This window comes from Diachasmimorpha longicaudata, chromosome 8 (assembly GCF_034640455.1).
Source record: "Diachasmimorpha longicaudata isolate KC_UGA_2023 chromosome 8, iyDiaLong2, whole genome shotgun sequence".
In the NCBI taxonomy this organism is placed as follows: Eukaryota; Metazoa; Arthropoda; class Insecta; order Hymenoptera; family Braconidae; genus Diachasmimorpha; species Diachasmimorpha longicaudata.
The window spans coordinates 3,711,823-3,738,929 of NC_087232.1; the positions used below are offsets into that span (position 1 = coordinate 3,711,823).

Consider the following 27,107-nt stretch of genomic DNA (forward strand, 5'->3'; position numbering starts at 1 on the left):
CTGATTCACCGTAAAAGCCATATTGTCGAGGAGTTTAAAAAAAGTCCAATCTCTTAGTCGCGTAGAGTAACATGTAAAGAAATTTTCACGCTAGTGATGAACAAAAGTGCTGTTTATTACACCAAAAATCTTGTTTATGCATAAACAGAATATTTTCCAGTAAGCAGTCTGCAAAATACGGGATAAAAATGGCTACTGGGGCCTCTGGAAAACTCCCTAGAGGAATTTTCGCGCTCGAAGTAAGAGATAAATAAAAGGTCAAGCTCTGGAAAAAAAATATATTATTTGTTAAGCCTTGGGCTAGTCCTGCGGGAGTCAATGGCTCGTGTTTTACGAAGATCGGAAAATCCTACTGGAAAGTCACCTCTACTCTTATCCAGAGAGAGTCACTATCTCGTTCCTCAATCTTTTATTCTTTTCCTCCAGAAAATAAATTCATTTTTGCGTAAAAATATTGCAATTGTTGCTGTTAAAGGACTAAAAACCGTTAAAAGTATTTTCTCTGAAGAAATTTAATGAAACTATTGATGAATATGTCCTCATTTTCTGCTTTTCCCTCGTGAGTCGTCGAGTGTGGTTCCTCATTCTAGTGAAACGAAATAATTCCCCCGAAAATCCCTTGAAATCTCATAGAATAATATCCGTATTTCAAGTATCAAAACACTAAAGTTTATTTTTAAAAAATACAAGTACCACTCGGAGGCTCGACGAGTTATAACTCTCCTAGGTTCCTATAAATTTTGCGCTCTAAATTCTGGACGATATGAAACGATATTTGTTTGTTCGTCAGTTGTGCCCTTCGGCACTGATGACACGGTAAATGTTTGTTGGATATCCAAACGTTTCCGCACCCGATGTTTAACGCTCACTCACTCCATTCGTTGCCGATTATATTCAACGGTGTAGGGTCAGGCTGTTGATACATATGTACCATAATACCATCCCTATCCAAATCGAAAGTCCACATGTGATATTGAATCGAATACCATGATGGTTATGGATCTGAAATTCAGGCAGAAATAAAATTCATCATTTTTCGATTTTTCGTGAGTACGATGGAACGAGAGGCCATTCTTCTATAACATTTGAGGTTTATAAAAAAGATTTTTTTTAATTCATACGAAAGTTCTTATACTTCTGACTGAGTATATCATCTTATTGACCTATTTTCACGTCTCTCAGCCTCGTCAAACGGGAGATTTTTGAATCAAATAGAATCATAAATCAAGATATTTGACTGTTAACCTGCCATCGAGGGTCAGACGATCAACTAGAACTGGTCAAAGCCCTGACAGAAAGCCCATCCACTGGAAGTCGTGACTGCATCTGAACAGACATCGCAAACGGCATATTTAATATGAGTGAGGAAGCTCGGAAAAGCACGAAACACAGTAGAATTGACAAAGAATTATTAAAATCCTCGTGCAGAATATTCATGCGGTCCATAGCCTCGATCTCCAGCGCGTATGGAGCACAAATATCCAATCGATTATTGCAAATGCTTCGAAATTCTCTAATATTTCTGCCCGAATCTCTCATCTCATTCATCTATTCTCACGTCAGAGACGTACGCTACCACATTGTCCGTCTAATCATTCTAAAGTCACGTACGATCAGGAATAACTGTTCCATGCAATTTGATAGTAAACCCTTCACCATGGGACAGATGATGAAGTAGAGAAGGGAAGCCCTACCGAAAGCTCGTCCACATCACAGCAAAAGCGAATGTTTCAATTTCACATAATGTTGTGGACCAATTCTAGAAACTATTGGAGTTTACATTTCGAATGTTTGTCAAAAATTAATTTTCTGATGGAATGAATAGGTCTTTGTACGATTAGTATTTCTTTTATTCTGGTGTTTCCACTTGAGAGTAGAAAACATTTTTATGAGAGAAAATTCTAGGAAGTTTATTGTTGATGAGAGACAGCAGGTCCAGGGTGTTGTATCCCTTTAGTCTTTTAGTTAGTTCGTTTAAGGAAACGAAGTAGATCGGTTGTGCCTTTCCAGCGTATAAAATAAGAGTTAAAACGGATTTACACGTCTGATCATTTAACCATTACCCCATTACCAATAGAAACTAAAAATATGTGATTACGATGAAAATTTTTTTAAATTTTTATGATGAATTTTAATGATTGACTATCTGTGTATCTAAAACTTAAACAAATTTTCGTTTTATTCAGAGGTTTGTCAATATGAAAATTCAGACATTCCAATAGATACCAAGATGTCTTTATCGGCGTAGGCTACTGACAAAGCAGAATAGAAGATTAAATTGACTAGAATGCACATAAATCTTAAAATGTTTATTTAAAAAATCCCAACACGTTATGACGTCATTGTTGAAAGGAATATCGGACGTTGCACTAGCCTGATTCTCTCATCTCATTGGTCCATTCGCACGTCATGGGTGCGTGCGATATTGGGACGTCAGCTTAACCAGTCTTCATTCACGTCCAATCACTAATTACCGCGTCATGAGACTTTACAGTAAATCCCTCACCGAGGGTCAGGAGATGAAATAAAGAGGGTACATACCCCGACAAAAAACCCACCCACATACAGCCGTGACTCTATCCCAATGGATATCGTAAACGGTATTGTCGGTGTGCGGGAAGAGAGAGGAGAGAAAACAGAGTACGGTATATGGGAAAAGGAGTGGCTTCACTATCGCACGTATATCCGGTGAATAACGCCTCGATACCGATGAAACGATCGACGCTACCCAGTGCTTGAGCTCTAAAGAGAACCAGCAGCTACTCCACTCCCTCTCCCTCCACCCCCTTTCACCCTCCGTGGCACGAATATATCGTAAAATCTAGTCGAATCGAGAACTTCTACGTATAACCAATCCCCTACCGCACTTTCTAAACCCCAGTTTTGGTATTTCAAATGTAACGAGGAATATAACCCCTGTGCACTTGTACCGATTTTCAAGTCTTAGAATTGTTACAATGGGAAATGAAAATGTCTCACTGAGAGTGGAAATATTGATAAACACTCGACAAGATTTTCATTGCAAAAGATGGTCCCCAATTTTCGCTTACAGAAAACAATATAATGTATAACACTACATATTAATATTAATATGATATATAATAATATATATCCGTATGATAAACAACGATGATCATTCAAATAATTCCGAATTGAGCTTTTCCCTTGCAGTTGGCTCCAAGTGAAAAGCTCAATTCTTAAATTTACAAAATCTAATACGGAAAATATAAGGAAATTTTTTAACCACCGTAGGACAGGTTATCGATTACATTCATGCGTTTGACGCATCGTAAATCGTAATTTTTCTATCTCAAATTTTCAATTTCCAACCTGGCGTTCGTTAATTTGGTCGGATGACTAAAGGAAAAATTTCTACCAGACACGAAGTGAAAATTTAACACCTGAAAAGAACTTTGACCGATTTCTCCTCGAGCCACACTTTTCTCCACCATTAGTACAGTATATGTTGGCTATCACAGAAAAGCCGAGTTCTTCCACGGCAGCTAGAAAATGCTAAGCTACGCTTACCCAGGAACGCCTGGTATGCCAGCGTTGGGGTATTGCATGAAATTGCCACACTCTGTCCGTGTCATTCCACGGGGCTACTCTCTCTCCGCAATTCTCTTATACCCGCGTGTTCTTCACCCTGGTATGAAGTACACGCCTTCCGAAAATGCCCTACCGTACCGTCATCCCGTTCCCCACCCACCCACCCCCCTTCCCTTCCCCATCTTCCTTGGCATTGCCGTTATAAACCCCTTCCACCGTTAACCGTTGAAAACCTAAGCGATTTTCGTGAAAAGAGGAGAAACGCGTGTGAAAACAATGGACAACGATTCACTGGCTGTTTTATGGACACTCACTTGAGCGTTATCAAGAAGTTGATGACCGAGTTTATGGGCTCATTGCGCCATGAAACTATCGTCCCAGGTGTCTATCGGTATGTTTCTCAATTACCATGTTTGGTTCAACGCAACTTCATGGGTTAAGATCTATTTTTCTCGAGTTTTCTTATTGGCTTGCACTCTTGACAAGTTCCTACTGGCGTTCCCCACAACTCTCGCAAACATGTGCCAACAGACATTATGAATATCGCTTACAACTGACTCAGCAATGTCAACTTGTCCTGACACTGGTGGAATTGCAGACGTGGAGGTGAGGTCAGGGTATCGCTGATCCACTAGCCTTATGCCATTGATTCCTATCATCGAATTCGGTCGATCCTCCATCAACTTTGGGACTCCAGATAGGAGGAAATGCTCCAATGCCTGCTGGACGAGCTTGATCCCGTCATAATTTGCAGATTAACTAATTAATTCCTTCCAATGCAGATTGTATTATCGGGTTAAGGCTTGGGCGACCCTTTGCTATCCATCATGTCATTCTACAATTTTCCCATTGCACCAGCAAGATTAACCACGAGATTTACGTGAAACTAAGCGCATCCAAATAGAATTGATCATTAAGTGTCAGTCCAAATACTCCCAAGTCCCGATATTCATCATCAGAGTTTACTCTGTAAATGTACATTTCCTGTAAATTGACAGACCAGAATAGATCAAGTCGTGCGATACATATCCCTTTGTGCCTCCAGCTTTGGAATAGACGAAAAAACTGAGGTCTGGAGGAGATTGAAAGGTAGTCCCCGGATACAGTTCAAACGGCAAACGTGGAATTTCGTTTCACTTCCGTTCAAAACTCACCTCTTTCTCATATACGTTATACTAACTCCTCTTCGTACCCTCAACCCCTTCCTCTCCCTCTTTCCACCGCCAATTCCGTCCCCCTTTCGAACTGATCTCGTCTACAATGCCATGTCTGTCTGTTTTAGATTCTCGATATACGTAGATATCTACCATCCAGTGCACTGGGGTAGTCCAACTCTCTACCGAGAGGAAAATTCAATTTACCGTCACATACGGGACTTACGTATGCCCGATGCAACTATGCTGCAGCGTATAGAGAGAAAATACACTCCTAGCGCACACTTTTCGAAGATAGAATGGCAATCGTTTCATTTTGTACTTCTTCATGGTGTGTACCAACTGCTCGACAATGTTCATTCCACATTTTTCGATTTCCTTATATATTTCGAGAATTTTTCCCTCTCTCATCCGTTATTCGTTATTCATAGTTGCAATGAAGATGATGGGTTTGTGAATAGAAAGACTGGTTTCATGTGCTAAGTAAATTGGGTTCTGTATCTCGTTGAAAAAGACTGAAGAGGCGTCAGTAGGTGAATGGAGGAGCATTTTTCATTAATAAAATGCGATGACAAACTGATAATATTCCTCTGTTACTATTATTGAATTGAGAGTGAATGGAGGAAGATTGTGTGGAATTGGGAGATGAGACGTAATGAGAACAACGATTTTTGTACATCATTTTTGATGATTCATTCAGCCTTGAAAAAAAATTCTGAGTGATTTTAGTGTACATGTCGAGGAAGTTTGTTTCATTCGACAGTCGCCTAAAATTATACTGCGTCCTGGCTCTAATTTCCTGCATGAATTTTTCAGGGACTTGCCGAACACATTATTGAGCTGTGTCTACTCAAATTTCGTTGAATTATTGTTGCTCCGGAAATTATTTCAAATGGGCATGTTCTTTGTTATTATCCACTGATAATTCAAAGTCAGAAAGTGAAATATTAAGATACCGCGCGCGATAATTATGAGATCTAGTAGTGAAAATGAGGTTCAGCGTAACTATTTGTTTACATGATAGTAATTTTCAACTGATGTTCAATAATTGTACGCCGTGGTAGTATAATTCTGGTACAACATGTGAGTGAGATCCTCTTCATTAGGTCGTCATTTTTCATGGGTTTGGCCCATACCATTGATCAGCAATGATTCAAAGTGTACAAATCGAATATTTCGTAACAGTATGTGACAATTAGTGGACTTGCTAAAGACATTTAGAGTCTCCATCATTTTTTGAAGTAATTTAGATTCTCCATCACTTCGATACACAAAAATTATAGGACATTGGCATCAGTTTAGATTTAATGACAAAGAAAATAAAATTGGAAGGCATTTGTATGATAAATATGTCTGCAAATTAGTTTGTTTTAAGTGTAGGGAAATGTACAGAAGAGAAAAATAAGGAGAACACGCCTTCTAAAAGGTGTCGTGACCACCTGAAAGGACGAGTCTGTCTGCAACAACATCAGAATCCGTAATTCCGATGAAAATAATTGGCAAAAAAAAAACATTCATATTCCTCGACATGTCACTATCGACACTTGTTGCGGAAGTAGAAATCCAACTGCATGCGAAGCTAAAGCCCCGAGGCAACACGTAATATATATTCTCCTGGTGATTTCTCCACCCTCTTCACCTCCTTCTTGTGATCATCAACACATTTAACACATAAGCTGAACGCTATTCTGTACACAGCAGTTCTGTCACGCGAATGTCTCTCCCTTCACCTCGAAACCCATGTACAAGGTATGACATGCTTGAATACGAGAGGAGTGTGTAAACAGGTAAAGTTCAGATACATGGTAAAGTTTGTGCTCGTCGTTAGCCCTTGTCGGATCTCATTTTGATGGTTACGTGGTCGAACAAAATTTTCCGCTTTGATCTGTATATCGTATTACGGAAAAGTTTGGTACTTAGTAGGCTTACGGAATAGAATATTGAGTGCTAAATCGCATGACATAGTAATTATGAATTTTAATAATTTCGTGGTACTTCGCAGTGGACAAAAACGAAGTAGGAACTCGAGTCCAAGGAAATCCCTTTTTCGTTAATTCATCCACTTCCTACAAAGACAAAATTTTTCCCAAGTGATACAGAACAAAAGGGCAGGATACGTAGACAAAAGAGGTTTTTTGATGAACTACATTTGGCTTCCGAATTATGGAAAAGCCACTTAAGTTTTGCTGCTTTTTTTTTTCTCCGGATGAGACTGAAAAGGGCAAAACAAACTAGACTCAAACGAAAGCAAACAAATGGTGCAGCTTCTTCTCCATAATCCTTCCGGATAGTTCCTGCTTGGAATTGGAATTCGAACGGATTCAATCAGATGAGACGAAATTATTATATCAATTTCAAAAAGAGGAGAAAGGTAATGGCTTTTCTTGATGACTCTCTGTGCAACCGGAGATAGGGGTAGAAAGGTCTTTGGAATTGTTGTTCCGATAATCCTCAATGTATAGATGTCTACAATATAAATGGCTTCGTTTGGAGCGGAGTTTCAACAATGTCCCCCAGAATGATTGGTCTATCCGGGGGTTACAGAGAACTAGCATTCACTTTAGTTACAATACCGTGGTTTTACTATCATAGGAAGACGATTCAACTGGTCTCTCCTCCTTCTCCTCGTTATAGCTGGAAAACCGGGTTAAGCCCAACTGCTAGTGGACCGCTGTCCGTTAGGGTTGTGTATGCATACGCGCTTTCAAAGTCAAGTTAAGTCTGATATTGTAAAGGCTGTGATGTCAGTTTAACTGAAATGAGCTTCCACAAGGCATACCAAACATTCATGATGGTCAGATAATCTCCAGCTTCGACTGGATGCACTCCCTCTGGTGAATCGTAATTGGTGAATCGGATAAATTATTTCGAAATTTATTCAGAATTGGGGAAGGTGAGGGGTATTATGACAGATAATGATCCATATTTGGCATGACATCGACGATCTAGATCTACCAAAGCCGAGTTTGAAGGCGAAGGGTCCACTAGAGAGACGCTCACGTCAAGGGATAATCAGGACTCGCCTCAGAAGGCCAGGAATTCATTCCACCGTCTGCAAGAGAAAACACCGAAGACGTTACAACTCGGCTTATCATCTTCAGTCATGACCAGACCGCTGCACAGTCAATTGAAGATGTGAATAGACACGTTATCAAATTCAAGTTATGATACACGCAGTGGCCTAGGCTCCACCCAAGCTATTCCCAAGACGAAGTAAGCTTGGAGGAGGATTGGCATCCAAGCCTGGATCAATAGTGGATGAGCATTGGAATGTAACGTGAGGCCAGGCCTGGTAACGAGGGCTGGCCCAAGCTTACTTATTAAGGCTGGTCCAGGCCTTCGAAGCAGCGCCCTTCCAGGCTCATATATTAAAAAATGACTAGGGTTTATTCAAACAGTTTATAGTACTCAACATATCCAGATAAATTACAAATGAACCAGATACCCTGTGGCATTCGAAAACTTACTTTACACTTATGTAACAACATGGGGTTAACAATTAGGCATAATACCATAGGACATTGCCACCCTTTGGTTTCACGTGTAAGTAAAATCAGCATGCCGCCTAGTTAAAAAGGAATAAATTTCAGCCAGTTCGTCAGTCTGGGCCCAGGACTGGTCGAGACGCTATGAACCAAGGCTGAATGAACCAGACTTGTCCCAGGCTTCGCACAAGCTTACCACCCAGGCTTGATATCAGGGAAGGGTCCAAGCCTGGGCTTTCTCTGGTGTGACTAAGATACCAACGCGGCGGAGTCTAGGATTGCCACAGCTTGGTCAGCCGGGCCTAACCCACGGTGGGCCCGGGCGTGAAGCTTGGCGATTCCTACCTGGGAAGGCATCCTAAACTCTTCTTGAGGAATCGTCATTTCTGTATTGATTGAACGCCATCCGGATCTACTCAGATTGAAATCATCTTATGGATGACAGCTAATGATCTAACTTCCCGCGTGAAATTCAAAACGTAGATTTCAAACAGACGAATGTGAACGTAAAAGTTCGAGCAAAAGGATATCTATGACACGGCGCAATTATCACTCGGCCTAGACCAGGGATTCATTTCAGTCCTCGGTATACGAAAGACAAAGCACGAATCAGTTCTACCCTGTCCACCCTCATATCCCCCACCTCTTCCTCTCTCTGTTGGAGAAACCACTTTCCCCCTTTTTTCCTTTTCACTCATGTTCGGAGCCATTGTACAGAGCTACCACTTCTCTTCTAGAGGCATTTTCGCTCAGAATCTCTGTTGCATTTGGCTAATCCATTCTTCTCCAAACAGCATCCACCCACCCCCTCTCAGTCTCTTATATTTTCCCACTCATGCTTCATGCCGGATTAAAAACTTCTGCCTCGGTATATAATTCTCATAATCTGACGAAGCTTTCGTTGTAATAATGAAATATCCTATTACGTTTTGTATCATATTACCAGCCTCCAGTCCTCTTTTCCATTTTCCTTGCACATTTCTACAAATTTTTTTTTTCCTCACCATTTTTTTTTCCACTTTCAGCGCTCTGCACCACGACTAGTTTACACGAATAAGGGCGGGGAGGGTCGGTAGGAAAGGGTAAAGCTGACGAAATCTGTGGCTCACTCCGTGACGCAGCATATCCTTGGACCAAGCCATGTACTGCACACCTTCAGCATATCCAGGGTGAGCCTTACTTTTCATACTATGGATTGGGGAGAAATTTCATCCTCCTCTAGCTTCTCCAGGAACAGCCATACACTGCTTCCATCATCGTCTAACCGATAATTGCCTCTCACTCTCCCTCCTTCCGTCTAAACACCCCTCCCCCTCACTCCGGCTCCTCGGGCTTCTCTGAAGTGGAATTCACTTTGTCGAGCAAGTCCGACAGAATGAGGAACGTTTCAAGGAGTGGTTGTTGGGGAAGAAAGGGAATTGGAAGATTGGGGATAGCCGCGTGGCAGTTGTGGTCGTATATCAATACGAAGAAAGTTCGGAAAATCGGAAGTTCATAGTGCGTTAGGTGGATTGATATGGTCAAGTAGAATACACATCGTTATGTCAGACCTGGCACATGTCGAAGGAGTCGTTTTGCTGGAGACACTCTGACAGGTATACGGGGAGTGAAAAAATTCAAACGTTATCATTAATCAATATTTCGTCATTAAGTAATTTAGTCGATATACTGATAAACATTATTGTTCATTAATGAGGAAATGTGAGGATCCAATTTTAAGGCTTTTCACGAGAGAGTCAGACGAGATTTCAGTTTCAAGGGCGCGTGTGGTTGTAAAAAAATCGTGGACTTTTTTAGGGTTATCTCAGTTTCGAATATCATATTATTTTCGCGTCTGCTCGTGGCTGCAAGAGAATTTATCTCGTTTCGGTCATTTTTTGTAATTTTTTTACGCGTACAGAACCGACTCTGAAATGGAGATCAAACGTAAAATTCGGGGAGAGTGAAGATGGATTATGCGAAAGTCATGATCAGAAGAGATTGTATTATGCCTTTTGCGATCCCGAGAGTTCTGAAATTTTCAGGTATAAACCGTAAATAGTTGCTTGAAAATTGTAAAATGGCACTCCTCGATTGAATTAGGGCTCGATAGCAACATCGACTATCCCTCTCAGGAAATGCAATTGTCCGCTCGTTTATTTAACGACCACTCTTTCATCTCATTTACTCCAGCGAGTATTTTTTTTTCTGTCCAAAATTGGCGATTGCTCTTTTATGATTTTTTCCTTACGACTCACGTCGATTGAGTTGGCAAGGGCGTTTGTCAATAGCCAAGCACCGTGTGTACGCCTCTTCTCTCTGTTGCACACTGCCATTCTTCATCTTTCTCCATTTCTCATTCACTGGTACAGGCCAAGAGAGATGGAGAGCCGGTAGGTTGTAGCCCTATACCTCGGGGGATAATACGAGCGTCAGCGAGCACGTCCCGTGCACCACCGGCCAAATAGACTTCCGTCTCTCGCGGTAATATCGAGTGTCTAAGATCTATCGGAACGGAAACGCTTGATTTTTCAAGAAAAATTATGTGGAAAATTGGTTTTCCCTGTATTCACCAGTTCCTTCCTACCTATCGGTGGAAAAAAAAATGTATAAAATGTACTATTCTTTCCTCTCTCTCCCTCTCCCCCCCCCCCCTCCTCACCCGGCGCTCTTGCGCATACACTTTGGACCCATTTTTCTTAGTTAACTGAGAAAATTACGCGACGTTTACGCTACCGTTCGAGGTTTTAATAATTCTCTCAAACTTTTGATTAATTTTTCTCATTCATTTTTTTCATTGAAATTTCAACACCGAATCCAACATGAGGAATGTCGGATGCCCGACATTGGATTACATTCCTATGAGGGAACCTTGGAGTTTTATTATCGGCACAACCTCACCGGAATATTGGCAATCACTGACATCTCCCAAAATTCTCTCATATTGTCGGCAAATACTGCCCACTTCACTAAATTTTTTCATTAACACCAGCGCTCATCCGAAATTTAGCCAACTGCACGTAATAAATTTCCATGAATGCTTAATAGCACGCAATTAAATATCGATGTACATAAAAATGTCATTGAGCCACGTACAGTAAACCTGCCAGGTGAAAACCTCCATTATATATATGTTGAATCAGAGTGGTGCTGGCACCGTGTGCATATAACTGGAAATATTTTACCATGGGTATATGGGTTATGGATCATATTGGATCGGTTTTCATGCTCACACCCATCTCTCCGCGACCAAACGGTCATGACTCATGAATCGACAACGGGGACCACACCAACGATTCCCTGAATCGAGTGTCCGGCATTGCCTAGCCAACATCCCACTATTCTCATATGTGTATTGAATCCTGCCAAACATACATTCCAGTGGTACGGTCCCATTGTCTCGCATTCGATTACAAAAGATTCTCCCGTCAGCAGCCACACGATCCCTTCATCATAGGACAATCGCGTCAGATGGGATGGATGCTTGCGTGTTAAATCGTTCACTAACTTGTCAGGGCTAGAAAATTTTCGCATTAAGGGAGGAGGAAAGAATTGATTGATTAATGTCCTTAGATTATTTAAAGATTTTTGTTTCACCCAAATACACTGAATAATTGAGTCTTCTCGCGAAAGACTGGGCGATTCAATATTTAATGAGATTGAATTAATTTGAAGGAGGAATCGATTAGAAAATATAATGTACTGTGCCATATACATAGAAAATATATAGGTTTGTATTAGACAAGAAATACATTTGTAAAAACAAAATTTCCCTGAACAATAATCTTGAATGAATTATTTACAAACTCTAGCGTTTTTCTATAAACGTATCATAAATCATATCAATAATGAATGAAAAAAAAAAACCCTCAAATGATAATTTTCAATAAATTATTTAAAAACTCTAGCGTTCGTCTATAAACGTAAAATCACACACATCAATAATGAATGTTTGAATCCTCCCTTTTGTACCACTAAAAATACCTTGAATTCGATCTGACGAGTGTCTTGAAAAAGGGGAAAAAAGTGTCTCAATTCTACATAAAAAATTTTTCACTGCAAGATCATCCGAATTTTCCATGCATTCACTAGCTCCCCACAATTCCACTCGACTCATAAAATAACCATTCCCACGTAGATGTTCATGAATATGACATCGGCCTCGTAAAATAAATCCAAAAGACGACATCATCATTCCCCGAACATCGATACACCCTCCATTCATCAATTAAACTCCCGATTCAATTCAATTCCCCCGATATCCCCCAATGATTTGATTTCAATGCACCAATGGAATATCCATTTCGCAGTCCTTCAACATCTTCCACGATACATCAATCCTTGAAATGTCGGCAAGCCGTGCATAATTACCATATCCCCTGAAAATACTGTTGTGTGTATATGTATATTCGCCGGTGGTTAGTAATGTATACAACATTTTGGGACATGGTGGATATACATAGTGATAAATCTGCGAGGGGCCAGCACCACCACCACCACCATCACCACCACCACCACCACCACCAGCCAAACTGGCGTCAATGGTGCTTTCGCTGGGGAAATGACCGGAGCAAGAGCCGCGAATGAGGTGGGAAAGCACTATTCCCCTCACCTCTCAACCCCCAAAAGGGATGAAATTGTGGGATAGCGTGTGTAGAAAAGGATGGACTGGCTTTTGCATGGGCTCGAGATGTCCCTCCTCTACTCACCACCGACCCATCTCACATTTCTACACCCTCCAACCCGTACCGCCGGATACCTCGACAAGCCATGGGGGTGAGCAGCCAAGGGGTGATGTGGAGGGCGATGGGGGGTGAGGGAGGGGGGGGGAATATATGCATATTCAGGACTTGTTATAGCAGCGATATGGCGAGGCACAGTGTGCCATGACGCGCTTCTCGCCGGAGATACGAGAGGATAGCCAGTGACGGACTGCCGGACATCCGACCTGTTACCCCCGCTGTATCCCACCACTCTCACTAACACTATCACGAACACCATTCCCTTTCCATCCCCCCCAACCCCAACCCCGCCATCATACTTCTGGTGTGCTTGCAACTTCCTGCACTAGCCCGCTCTCTTCTCAATATCATTCAACACCTCTTTCTGGGGATGAGGGGGTGGAGTACTCGGACAATCAGATGTTTGAGGGGGGGGGGGTGAGTGGTGTTGATCGCGGAAGAGGGGGGAGGAGGAGGAGGATTTTTTAGCGGCTTTTGCCTGCGCTGTGGGCGAAGAGAAATGGGGGGTGTGAAATTAACTGGAAGATCGAGAGTCTTTTTAGGGATGAGGATTGATATGTAATTTAATGAAAGATTATTTGTGAGTTCTTCTTTGTTTGAGTATGTGTGTATAATAGATGGGAAATACTGGAGAGAATTTCGAAAAAAAGTCACGTTTGGAAGTTGTAAAAAATCGCGACAAATAGAAAATATTTAGCCTTCCCGCCCTTTTTCGGAATTTAGGGTAAAAAAATACTGAGAATCGCGTTCTGGTGGTTTTATTTTCCGCTCATATTCATTTACTCCTGTTGATTGATTAGAACGGTTGAATTATTATCGCTCGCAATGACAGAAAACGATTGGAAAAAATTTTTCACTGTAAATATGATTTTGCGACAAACACAAAATGGTTTTTCACGATTCAGAGGGGGAAAAATGAAATTTGATTATGGAATTCAATGCATTCCAGTCACGCATTGGCGTACGTATCAATATTTATATCCGCGAGGTTTTATTGTAGTTGGAATGAGTGCCCCGTGTTGAATCAATAAATCATTTGATCGTACTGAGAATACATAGTTTTGGGTTTATAGGTTTTTTTAATGGGATGCAGATGCAGAAATAACCGTATAATTGGGATTTTTTATGGCACATTTTGCATTTTCTGTAAATATTAAATATGCATTGGTAGCATAATGGTACTGTTGAATTTCCTCGAGCAATAACATACATGAGATTTTTTTTCGTATGACGTATTATGTTCATGCGTCCTGTTTATGTAATAATTGACGATTCTTCGACTCTATAATCGACCTTAACCGTACCATCGGCAATTAATAAACGACCGAAAAAATTGATTAATGCAGAATTAAAAAATCTCAATGAGAGACTGATTGTTTACAAAATACCTTCGCGAACATTTCATTTCTGTTCCTCCGGGACTGTCACATTGTTGGCAGGAAAAAATACCTTGATGTCGAAAATTTTACTCGACAGAATAGTTTTATTTTCCATTTCGAGGCCAGTGGCACTGAAAAAAATCATTGAAAAATTTCTAAAATCATTAAAAATTTAATGTAACATGCCACTGCATATCAACATTGAATTGTAAATTACCATAAATTAAAGAATCCTCATCTTGATATCTCCCACAATTCTAAAATATTACCGAATGTTCAGTGAAATGTGAAATTTCCTGGCGCGTTGGCCCTTAAATGGCATTCAGTGCCACTGTCCTGGAAATTAATACTCAACTGTTCATGAAATTTTTATCCCACTGCACGCTCACTTGAATAATTAAAATTCTAGCGATATCCGTCCACTGCGATTCTCGAATGAATTATATAGAGAGATCATTCATGTTTAATGCCTAATCCTGGATCGTTTATGTGATCCCCAATTTTTACTATGATGCGTTGATGGTCCAGAGTATTGCACAAAGAGGCGATTGGGCGGGTGGGTGGGGGCAAAAAGTGGAGTGAGTAACTGAAAGTCCACAGCTCGTTACCCCACGTCATCGGTAATCCCCTTTATCACGATGGAGATCGATGGAAAACGCTCTTTGTCGTTTGCCAAAAAGCCGAAAACCATATATTTTCAGCTGAAACTTCACTCATTCCAACTCCTGTGATGTGGTTCCGTGGGTGGAAAACTTTTCGGTTACCACGTCATTCTGGAAGACACCAATTACATCGACTGAGTGATTGTGCTAAAGGCGCTTTATCGAATGCTCTTACGAAATTGGCTGCAGCTAGAGCTGAAAGGATGCAATAATAAGCATTCCACGTTTGAGTTTAGGTTGCTTTTGTAAGCGAATTCGATACATTTTTTCCGTCCAGTCACGATATTTTGCGGAGGTATCTTACTGGTATTTCCGGGGAGCAATCGATTCTGGTGATTTGAAAATTTAGTGGGGGTACCACTGAAACCGATGAATTCCATCTCAATCAATTCATCTTAAATTTGCGCCGTTATCGGGGGTGTAAAACGGGATGAGGAGGGAATCATCTTTGGAAATGTAAAAACGCTCCATTTCACTTCGATTTTCATGATTATGGCGGGAGGAATCGTCGACTTGTTACAATTTTTATGGTATTACATCATAATGTTTATCTCGATCGAGCTTGTAGTTGCTGTATTTCAAGCTGTGAATTAGAGAAAATCATAATATTTACCTTCGATGGTACCTTTACTATCTAAATGTTTATTCAAAATCGATTGAATTTATTGAACAAGAGGTTCAAATTCTCGTCACATTCAATAAATAACGCACTAAACATTTTTTGGTGCAGTTACTTCATTCGTTCGAAATTAATTGGTCGGAAATATTTCGTCATTTAATTATTTAAACCTTTTTCAGAAAGAACAAACATATGATTTATAAACAATGAATTCTCCACCATAAAAATTGATTAATATATTTATATATACGACAAATGATTATTCGTTGTATTCGTAATTTTCCAAAGACATCATGTCATAAAAAGTCACCTGAGCGTTAAAAAATTATTATTTTGTAATGACATGTTCCATAATAAAAAAAATACCGACGTCTTTGTTTGAATTCCGGCCTAAATCTCCATTTTTCAGATATCCCCTCCTCAAAATATCATGACTGCTACCAATTACTCTTCATAACTCTCCATTATTTATCGTTCACATTTGAAATACCAAATGAGTCCATAAATAATTTTTCAACTAGCTTAATCAGCAAAAACCCTATTTCCCATTATTTTTATTTCCGATTAACTTCGCATGGAATAATTTAACCGAAACACGACGTGATGTGACACAACCAGGGAAAACAATTTTCAAAGTCAGTTTCCCCTTATTTCTTTTGCTGAAGTGAATGAGAACGATGTGGATGTGAGGTGGAGCAGAATAGAAGGCGACGGGGATATTCCCCAACGAGGAAACGAACGGGAGGGAGTGAGAGAGACCTAAAGACCTGACGTTTTGTATCCGAACGTGCGCATTTCGTGGGGGCCACCCTGCAGGAGATCGTACCTCCTGTGACCGACGTGTCCGTCCTGCCGTGAAATAAAATGAATCATTTGGTGGAAGTCGGAAGGGAAGCCGGCTGCATATACCCAGTGACTAAAAATTTTTTCTTCTCTCTGAAAAAAAAAAGAAAAAACAAAATCCTCCATACTGACACTGAACGCCTTTTGTTTCAGACTTTATTTAGGTTTTCTCCTTTGGTCCCTCACTGTACCTCGTACTACTTTTTTTTAAGCCCCGATAACCCATCAGAGGGTGGAAAAGTGCTTTTTCGTTCAGCTTTTTATCCACCCTTGGACAACGCAATTTTCACTGGTGACTAAACTTATTTGACGCACCGAGTGACATTTTCACATTCTTTTTTCGGTAATTTAGCCGTGTTTTCCACAAGAGAGAGAGAAGGAGGCAGACGTAGAGTCTAATTTTTCTCGAGATCTAATTCAATGTCCGAACAATATCGTCAAAATTACTCCTCAAATTTCAAGAAAAAAATCAACAATTGTTTACTCTATCGTTCATACGAATTTTTATATTGTTTATATATTTCGTTGTCAAAATATTCATGGAATTTCGGAGTTTAAAGTCGGCTTTATGCGGCCATTGAAGAATGACAATGAGTTCAGTGGGAAAAAAATTAAAAACCACTCGAAAAATTTATTAGGAAAATTGATTAGAAAAAAAAAAGAAAGAGAAAGCCCAACCGGCGGCGTCTATCATTTTGAGATCAATCGAATTATTACTCCCATTTAATTCTACTATCATGTAGAAAGCAACAAAAATGGCTCGTGCGCTTTTCCACTGAAAATCCATTGACATGCTTTTTTTTCTGGTTTAATACGATATGAAAACTAGGTTTTTCCACGTATATGTGATTCCTCACTTTTCGTGGAGAACTGATATTATCACAGTATTTGCTTAAACTTATCCATCGTGTTACCGCCTCGCTGATCAATTCCCCTTGCGAGTTTTCCGGCGGATATCATATAGCCAACGGGTAACATAGAACGAGGGAAAAACGGCCGTGGGCCGTGATAGCACCCGATTATTTCCAATGTGTGAATTGAGGGATGTGTATACGATTCTTGTGGTTTCAACGTGAATTCCGTTGACCTTCTTTTTTATCACTACTCTCGGGAATTCAATTTTTTTTTTCCGTCGAGGTGCCGAGATAACCGGGAATGTCGATGTTTCGTCCCCGTTGTTTCAGAATTTACAACTTAATATCATTTTCTTCTATTTGATGTTTAATTTTCCGGGAAAAATATTAAAATTAATCGTTTACACAATTGTGTACTTCACTGGGGAAAAATGAAATTCTGCCAATCACATGTCAGAAAGGAATCGTAAAGCTTACTTTGAATTTAGATATAATTTCCCCGGAATAATCAACTGAAAGGAAGGAAAAATAACGATAAATTTTGTCTGATAAGCTGCAGAAAACAAATCAGCTGAATTTGTCTCAATTCTCTCCCCAAACGTTTCAAATTCTAAGAAGCAATACCCCCAATACCTAGGGCTCTTATCCTCCCGCCACCGTATTTCAGGTAAATCCGATGAAGCAAAAGTACTGAAGTAGAATTCCAGACACATTTGAGGGAGCGAATCGCTTGGAAAGATTAGGCGAGTTGAAGTAGATGTCTAAGAAAGGAGGAAAAAGTGATAGTACGTAAACAGAGAAAATAGACTTTCCACCGAAGAGTGTCGAGCTCATCGGTAAAAAAAGAGAAGAAAAATAAAAACAAGTCGATAATGGGGATACACCGGATGTATTATGGTAAGTGTATCCTGTTCATTCAATTCGTCGTCCTTTCCTCCAGTTTGTTAGTTTTTTTTCCTGATATGAATTGGGGGCAACATGAGAGGTGGGTAAAAGGATGAACGGGGATAAAAAAAGATATCAAGATTTTGGAAAGGAAAGTTTTCAGAGGGGTCGGGGGAGGGGGAGGGGGGAATGGGGATGACGGAATGAAAAGTCTTGAGCATAGTGGGGAGATTCGATGCTCTATGAGCCACAAAATCAAGTTGAAAGTGTGTGGAGTCAGTGGTGGGTTTAAGAACCAAGTCAAATGGTGGAGATGAGTCCGGAAGAATTGATATATATGTAGATTGAAGTTTATACAGTTTGCAGATGTGCCAGGAGTCCTTTAGTCTCTCCCTCTCTCTCTCGCGCTCGGGCAAGTTTTTAATTGTGCCACGAAGCTGGCCGATTAGTGGATTATAAACATGGGAGAAAGTTTTGATGAGATCTTTGGAGCGGTTGGGGGTAGTGAGGGGTGAGGTTAGTTTAGGTTAGTGGGGTATTTTGAAGGTGATGGGACTGGAAACACTGTGCCAATGTTCGGCCGTGGTTCTGCCAGTGGTGATTAGAATGAGTTCAATTTGGCGGAAGGGGTTGCTTAGTTTGGAATTGGTGGGGGAGGAATAATTGACATTGGTGGTCAATGTTGGAGGTACATTGGACGAATGTCGGCGTCAAGTTGGGGCAGTGTCGGCAGGACTAATATTCCTCTAATTAGAGTGATTATCTCTATTTACTTGTTGGTAATAATTACAGTTGGACCCGCGTGCTTTTGCGAGCGTTATTTATTAATCGAGTTCTTGTAATTCTTCGTAATTACGTAATTCATTTTCGAGTTTTTGTCGCAGATGTGATTACCCACTTCACACACACTCTTTCTTTCTCGGCCCTGCTCGTCGATGAATGTCGGCATAAGCCCAATTCAAATAAAACCGTGTGGAGGATTTTTTTTTTTTTGAATAGGGAAAATGAATGAAAATCGACGTAAACTCATGGTCCATTGGGGTGTGAACATGCAGTGGGCAAATGACGAATACAAAGTACTGTGCACCCTACTGGCCATTGTTTTCAAGCGTCGACTACCATCAAGAGGAATGAAAGGTAGAAAGGTGGAGAGAGGCACTCAAGTGGTTGAGCGCAGGAGGTTATAAATGAGAGCTTCTCAAAATGCACATCAAAAAAACCCTGCTGGCTCTTGGAACCCTCTGGGGGCTAGATCATTTCGAGATGTTACTTCACACATGTGTATTTAGTCTGTAAATTCTACCCTTAAAAAAATTTGAGTACCCAAAAATGCACCAATATAAGTTCAGAACCTAATTTTATGGATTTTTCGAAATTCTGATTCGTTGTTGTTCTATATGACATTAAGACATATTTACATATTTTAAAAAATTTTATGCACGAAGAAAAATTCTTCAAAAATTACGTGTCTATTCCGTAATTTGCCAGTCAAAACAATATTTAGCCAAAATTACCAAACAATTACCCATTTTTCGGACTTTTTCCTGGAAATTCACTGAAAAAGTGCGTAACTGTTCCCTAATTTTTACCGAATATTATTTCAACTGTCAGATTACAGAACAGGCACGTAATTTTTAAACAATTTTTTTCTCCACATGGTACTCTACAAAACAATCTAAATCTATCATATTTCAAATCATTCCCCGTAAAGTATCATGTACCGAGAGTAAAAAATTTTCGCTTGATAATAAACCTCTTTTTTTTTTCAATTTGAAAACATTTTGCTTCTATCACAGCTACTGTTGCGTTCCACTTTCGAAAGAGTCTGAAAATTTCACATTCCATCGCGACTTGTCCCGACAAAAAATTGAATTCGTTGAGCAGTTAGACTGCAGTTGGATTATAACTCTAAAAAAGGGTACGTCAGGCTTGAAATAAAGAGAAGTGAGGGGGATGGGGAAAAAAAGGGCGGGTGCACTTTTGTGCGAAACAAACGCGCGTTCAAGTCGTGTAACTTGCGTGTAAAAGCATTTTGTATCCTCCCATACGTACTAAAAGCATGCAACTTTTTTCAACTAACGCGACACTGCGCCAGTTTCATTTTTCCCTTTCGGGACTCAGTCTACGATAAGACTATATTTTTTTTTCTGGTATAGTTATTTTACGTTGCTTTGTCAACCACAATTTATCATCCTCATCACAAAGATTTTTTGATAAGAAAAAACGGATAGATTGTGTTGCATGGAATGCTGAAAAGTTCGTGTCCAGCGGATACTCGACGGTTCAGGCGTCCATTGGAATGAAGAGATCCAGAGATGGATTAACATTCTCGTTTATGATTCCTGCTGATAATTATGATTATTTTGTAACTTAGATTTGGGAAATGAGACTGTGATTTATTCGAGCCCCTTCCAGACTAAATGATGATTACCCTGGGGAGTTTCCTCGATGATTAATTTTGTACAGAAATAATTCTCAAGATTCGTCATGATTTTAGTGAGATGATGGATATGCTTTCGCATGGGGTGGATTTTTTCCAAAAATTGTGTCTCCAGAAGTGAGTAGGTGATTACTTCAATATTTAATAATCATTAAATATGAAAAATCGAGAAACAACTTGCAAGAGGTCATGCTATACTTTCAAGTATTTTAAAGCATTAAATTTGTCATCCCAATCGGACAAAAAAATGCAAATTAATTCAAAGAACTTTTTAAAAGATCAAATGTCAAATAAATTTCTAATGACGTCCCATTCTGGGTATGTCTGTTCTCAATTGAGAACTAACAATAGCTCTATTCACTGATAAACAATACAATCATCGCTGTGGAATTTCAATCGCCCTCCTGACCTCCCCCAAAAATATCACTGATTTTTTAATAAAAAAATTACCACCAGCAAGTATTCAGGAAAATTGAAAAAAATAAAGAACTGGAGGTGACAGGCCTGCCAGGATTTTTTTTCACTTCTCCCTCTGCAGAGACCGTTGCAGGGAGTAGTATAATAAATTTCAGACCGGCGCCTATTTTCGGGTGAAAACCTATCGTAATAAATACGGTACAGCATCCCGGTGCGTGCACGACCAGTCCTCGACACAACGACCACCCCCTCATTGAGCCCGTGCTCTCTAATACAGTGCATATGGAACAATTTATAACGTATTTGCAAAGGTTGTTACGAGAATGAGTGAATCGTGCGCGTGCGTAAAAAGAACGTAAAAAGATAATTTCAGGGGGATGGAAAAAAAGTGCCGAGCTTTTTGAAAATTGTTCCATAAAGGGACTGCAAAGATATAAAATGGCAAATGTATATGACCGATTATTCTCAGTCAAATTTGTGTGATTTTGTTTTTTCTTTTTTTAATGTTTTTTTATTGCATCCAATTGCCACATGTGAATGAAAAATGTTGTATTAAAAATGGTGGAGTATGGGCAAAATGTCTCGGAATAAATTTTTGCATTTCATTCGGCCTGACGTTGATAGGTATGATGATGATCGGTGTGTGTTTTTTTTTTTTTTTCATGACAAAAAATATGGGTGCGGAATAAAGAGAAGAGAAAAAATATATAAAATGGAGTAATGGATCTCTCACGCAGCCCAACTGTTTCCGACTGACTATATGCTTTTAATGCCAAACTGTCGATCGTTATTATCTACTTCTCATCTTCTTCGCTTCTCTTTTTTCGAGAGTTAAAGCTCTTTCACTTACTGTCCATTTGAATGTAATGGGGAATGGAGTTTGGGGAGAAAATGAAATTGTTGTGAGGGAAAGGTGGGGTGATTGATTTACTTTAATCCATTATTGAATGAGAAGTTCAATACACATATGTGATATCGTTATTTGTCATAATCAGCATCGTGATAAGCACCTAGAGTTCATCCGAGATCGGTTAAATTCAGATTTTGATTTTAACCAGCTGTGTCAATCAACAAATTCCCGCTCTCACCGACAAATTTAATCTGATAAAACACAATTCAGGTGCAACTTTGGTAACTGCAAAAGTATTTTTTTTTTGACGAAGGCACCTTGAGTAGAACTATTGTGCAGATTTCCCGGGTTCATAACTCTTTATCGACAATTTTAATTCACGAAGTAGAAAGACTTTATTGACTTTGATATTCCACTCGGCTCTCCCCCTCCCCCGTCTATATAACGATGAAGAAACTTTGGTTCAACTCAAATCGATCCGCTACTTTTGGTGACGTTCACTTCACGATGACATTAGTTTCTCTGATTACTATTCTCAACTGCCACCTGGAATAAGTCAATTCTGTTCCTCTTGGCCCTTTCAGAACGGAGCCTTTCGATTCTACGATTTCCTTTCGGAATTGTTCTCCATTGAAAAAACATTTGACGTGAGAGGGGATGAGGCGAAATGGATCTTTCTGAATGTTGAATATTGCCTGTGGAAACAATGCGAATTGAATCAATCAGGTTTTATTTCGAGGGTCGGGAGATCTTTGAGTCATTTTGCACTGTTTCATTTGGATAAAATTCCCTTCGACAACCTTTTGCTTCCGTATGGAAGCTTCGTACACCAACAGAAAAATTTAAGTCTCACGCTGATGATAGTTCATACAAAAAAAAAATCTATTCTGGGTAATTTCTAGATGTGTGGGACCTCTTCATAAATAATTAAAGTCTTTCTCTAGCACAATATTCGATGGCCCTTCCCTTGCCCTTCCGATTTGACACTTGTCCGATTTAATCACTCACCACTCCAATTGACGTGAAGAATAATGAACTTAACAAATTGTTCTCAACTTATCTTTCAATGTCATGAACAGTGCTTTATATTTCTTTGATCTCTCTCGAAATCAGGGTGAAGATAGCCAATAATATCAGTCCATCATAGGTCATCAAATTTCGCGGAATAATGATGCATGAAGACCGTAGGATTCTCCTGCCTTCGCATGTCCAAATGAAATTTCAGAGCCCCCTCGGGGGACCATACGTGCCTCGTCGGCTTTTCCATCGGTACAAAACAGAACAAGAAACCACGTAACATCTGCCGTTCGCATTGACTTTTTGCAATAAAGCTCACGGCCCACACAAAGCCCGTTTTCACCAAAAAACATCTGAAAAACTAGAGGCGTCATCGCGAATTTACCCCATTAACTTCTTGCAACTTTGATACATCAAAATGAAAGGTGGCCTTAAGCGGGCAGAAATTTCATGAAACTTTAATCATAGCCTCATATCAATTTACCGTGTTGTGAGTTTGAATTCAATTTCAAACGGAAGTATTTGCAAAATTTCTTATTCATCCGGAAAATTCAGGAAAATTGGGTTTTTCATTTTAAAGAATTATTAATTTTTTAGCGAAAGTTTGAATTCTCAAAATCATCGTGAAAATACCATATTATAATTGAATTTCCTCTAGATCTAGAACTCAGAAAAGTTGTTGCCGATTTTTTTCAAATTTGCATTTTGTTTCAGGGCCGAACGGGTTTCAAAATGGAGAATGACCGGAGATTCAAGAAATTTCAATAAAAACGCCTGCGTTAAAGAGTTTGGATTTCTTCACTTCAAATTTGGTGAGTAGTTTTTTAAATATTGCAGAAAAAATTATGACATTTGGAAAACCCTGATGAATCGTATCCCGTGACATCAGCATCTTCAATCCCTCAATTCTGAGATTATCAACAGGTCCACGTGGTAGTATCCAAATATTGCCTATTCATTGGCAATCGTCCAACCGATACATTAAACATTATTCCGCAAAAGCCAAAGTTAATCGACTTTTTGAACTGCCCGAAGCGAGGAAATATCAAATCCACAGATAGGAATCCATCATTTTTCATGGATTTTTTTTCCCATCCCTTTTTGTCCATCGACAGTCCATACGACACCGCGTCAAACACTGTTTTGCAAACCTTTCAATCGAGTCAACACTTGTGCCGGTAAATAACCATATTTCCCTTTAGTGATGGCTGTGAAAAAGTTTTCCCATCAACGATTGAAATTGCTCGGGAGCGTGTAAACCCGAAGAGTTTATGTTGTCACGAATGTGAAAATGAATGAAAGCATCGGAAAGATAAAACCCCTTCAATTGTCAATGAATTATTCACGATCACATTCCTCAAACGATTGAGAGACGTTGAAATATTTTATAATCTCAGACAGTCGGTATTTTCTTACGTTCATTTATCACGAAAAACATCAACAGGTACCTCTAAAGGAGAAGCCAGGGATGAGTAAGAGGTTAACAATGACACTGGCAGTGATCCAGCCACTAAAAACTGTCACAATAGCACTTGATTAAATAATCATTCATTTTTTTTTTGCTAATTAACAGCATCTACTTACCCTAGAAACCACTCTCGTGGAGGTTGCGCGTGAGAATTAGCACAAATTATACAACTTCACTTTTTTTCTTTCGAGCAATTTATTATTTACAATTATCGTTGGAACTGAGCTGGGGAGCTTGTGTTATGGTAATTTAAGTTTAAAAATACAGTGAGTGACACGATTGTGAACCGTGGAAGTGTCGCGGTGCGACTGTAGCACAATTGCGAGGTCCCTTGTGCAGTCACCCTCTTGCTTTCACGCTCAAACTCTGTCTCACTCTGTACCTCTCGTTTGCCGCTATTCTCCCACCCCCTTCCCCACCCTTCCACCGAACTTTCAAATGCTCGCGCCGGCAGACTCCAATGATCCTCCCACTACCCCTCTGCACACGGCCACAGAAAGGATAGACCTCTCCCCCTTGTTCCTCGTGTCGTTTTAGCCGCCTCCCCACCTTCGCCGTCGACTTATCCCCAACAATCCATAACTTTTTCCACCAGAATTTTATAATGAAAAAAATTACGGGTTTTTACAATACGCTTCGGAATAATGAATATCTGATATGCAGCTGCAGTTTTTTTTTTATGTGAAAATGGACGTTGCCAACAGTCAGCCAACATTGAGGCCATAATTGACAATAGATTTTTCGTATGACGAAGTCGTGGCTCGTTTTTTGAGGTAATTGTAGAGTAATGGCGAAACGTCGGCGCAATACTGGGTCAAAGTTGGTCTATTAGTTTTTTATTTTTTTTTACAAAATCTGAAATCTGATGTTTTTTCTGGAGTGATAAATTCACGATGGGTGAAGGAGGAATACCAACGTTGGGCCGATAGTTATAAATTCATTGTTTCATACTGCATTTGTTATTAATGTTGGAGAGAAATGTTACTATGTGACGGTGAAATTCCGGCTCAACGTTGGCCCCATTTATTTGGTACATCACGAAAGGTTTTGAAGTATTTGCTTCTTCATTTGCTTCAGTTATTCCCAAAAAATCATCATTTTCATTTTTTAAATCACACCAAGGTATAGTCCTTTTATTAATATTATCAAGGCTCTACACACTAAATCCTTGCCCGCTTTTGATGCCCAATCTCGCCAAAAGCCTCAACTGCCACTGACGTTGAGCCGTTGGGGGGCGCTTGTCCTCCGGTCAAGGGCCTATCCTTCGTACCAAGGATCATTGATCCTATCGGCACCAAAATCGATAGGCTTCCTCAATTGCAATACAAAAAAAATAATTCGTGCACTTGCTTCGTCGCAACTTACTTTCAGCGAAAAGTGGTGCAAATAAAGATACTCAAAGTTCTCCGTAATTAGGTGAAAATTATTAAATTACAAAGCCAAAGCTTTGTTCGTCTCGTACCTTTATACCGATGACAACTTAATCGAGACTTTTACTACAACATATGAAATAGACTTTCTTTAATAAATTAACAATTTTCTGCTAAATTAGCTGTGTATAATGATTTCTAAATCGACAAATTGAACTCCTTGATTCTTTGACTATTGTCAAAGTGTTCAATGTCAATCAACATTAGCCCTGTCCCTGACTATTGATCTCGAGATGAAAATTTTCAGTAACAAACGATATAATAAATTTCACAATAAGATTGATATTGTCCATTGCAGTTATATTTATTAAAATAATTGTTGTCATCACTCACATGATATGATCATGGAGATCTGATCTGAACGTAGCACATTCGAGCTACTGCAGCCAAATTTTATCATTTTGGCCTCCAAAATTCTATATTTTGCAATGGACAAATAGAATGTACTCATTCGGAAGTAAAAAAATCATTGAAATTCAAAAATTTCTCCAATTTTGGGATTCCATCCTCGACTAGCAGCAACTTGACACGAAAAGCCTCAGCACACACACGAATGAGGGAACAACCAATGTCTGGCTTTTCCGGTACTCTTTTTGAAGCGTATTTTTCCAACGGTGCGACGAGAGGTGGAGTTGAAGGTTGCCGATATTGTGAAATACCTCCTGACAATTTCCCGTCATTTTATCAAATAGCTGTTTTGCTGATAGCAACAGGAACTGATTCACGTCTGGTTACAATTTTGTTTTCCCATTATTTTACGTATTTTTTTTTTTATTCCTGGTTATTGATATACTTTTTCTCATGAGAAAAGTAGAATTCATGCTCGTTCAGGCATGTTTGTTTGTTACCTCATACCAACGTTCGTTGATAAATGTACACCACAAAGAAGGACAAAACTGACCAGAGGAGAATGCGTCCGGCAATCCCCTGCTCATCCCCACGGTGCGCTACATAAGTCCGGTTATTTGTCTTTCTATTAGCAAAAAATCGTACACCAGAGTTCCGGTGGAGAGAGCCCTCCACACGGAGTTCTCTGTTTTTACACTGTCAAACTTTCAACTGGCAAAATATAGACGACCATGCATGGCTAATATTCACTCTAATGTTGAACGACTAATGAAAGTATCTCATTTTTCGAAAGTTGGGGTAAAAAGTTGTGATTTAACGCATGAGCCTCTCGCATTTTTTCATTATCAAGACACTGATTGGAGTTGAAAATCGGCGAATTAGCTGCATTGGAGTATGACATAAAAGAAGATCCGAACCCACAAGAAAAATGTATTTGACGACCAAAAAATCTCGCGACTGATTTTTTGGTTCGTTAACCAAAAATC

The 27,107-nt window shown here is 39.7% G+C and overlaps 1 protein-coding gene across 1 annotated transcript in view; it reads right to left on the bottom strand.

The window, feature by feature from the left end:
- LOC135165205 (lachesin-like) overlaps positions 1 to 24,719 on the bottom strand; it is a 58,883-nt gene extending 34,164 nt beyond the window's left edge. The window contains exon 1 of the mRNA XM_064126287.1: positions 24,460 to 24,719. The gene's annotated coding sequence lies outside the window, so the exon portion shown is untranslated. The remainder of the gene's footprint in view (positions 1 to 24,459) is intronic.
- Positions 24,720 to 27,107: the final 2,388 nt, after the last annotated feature.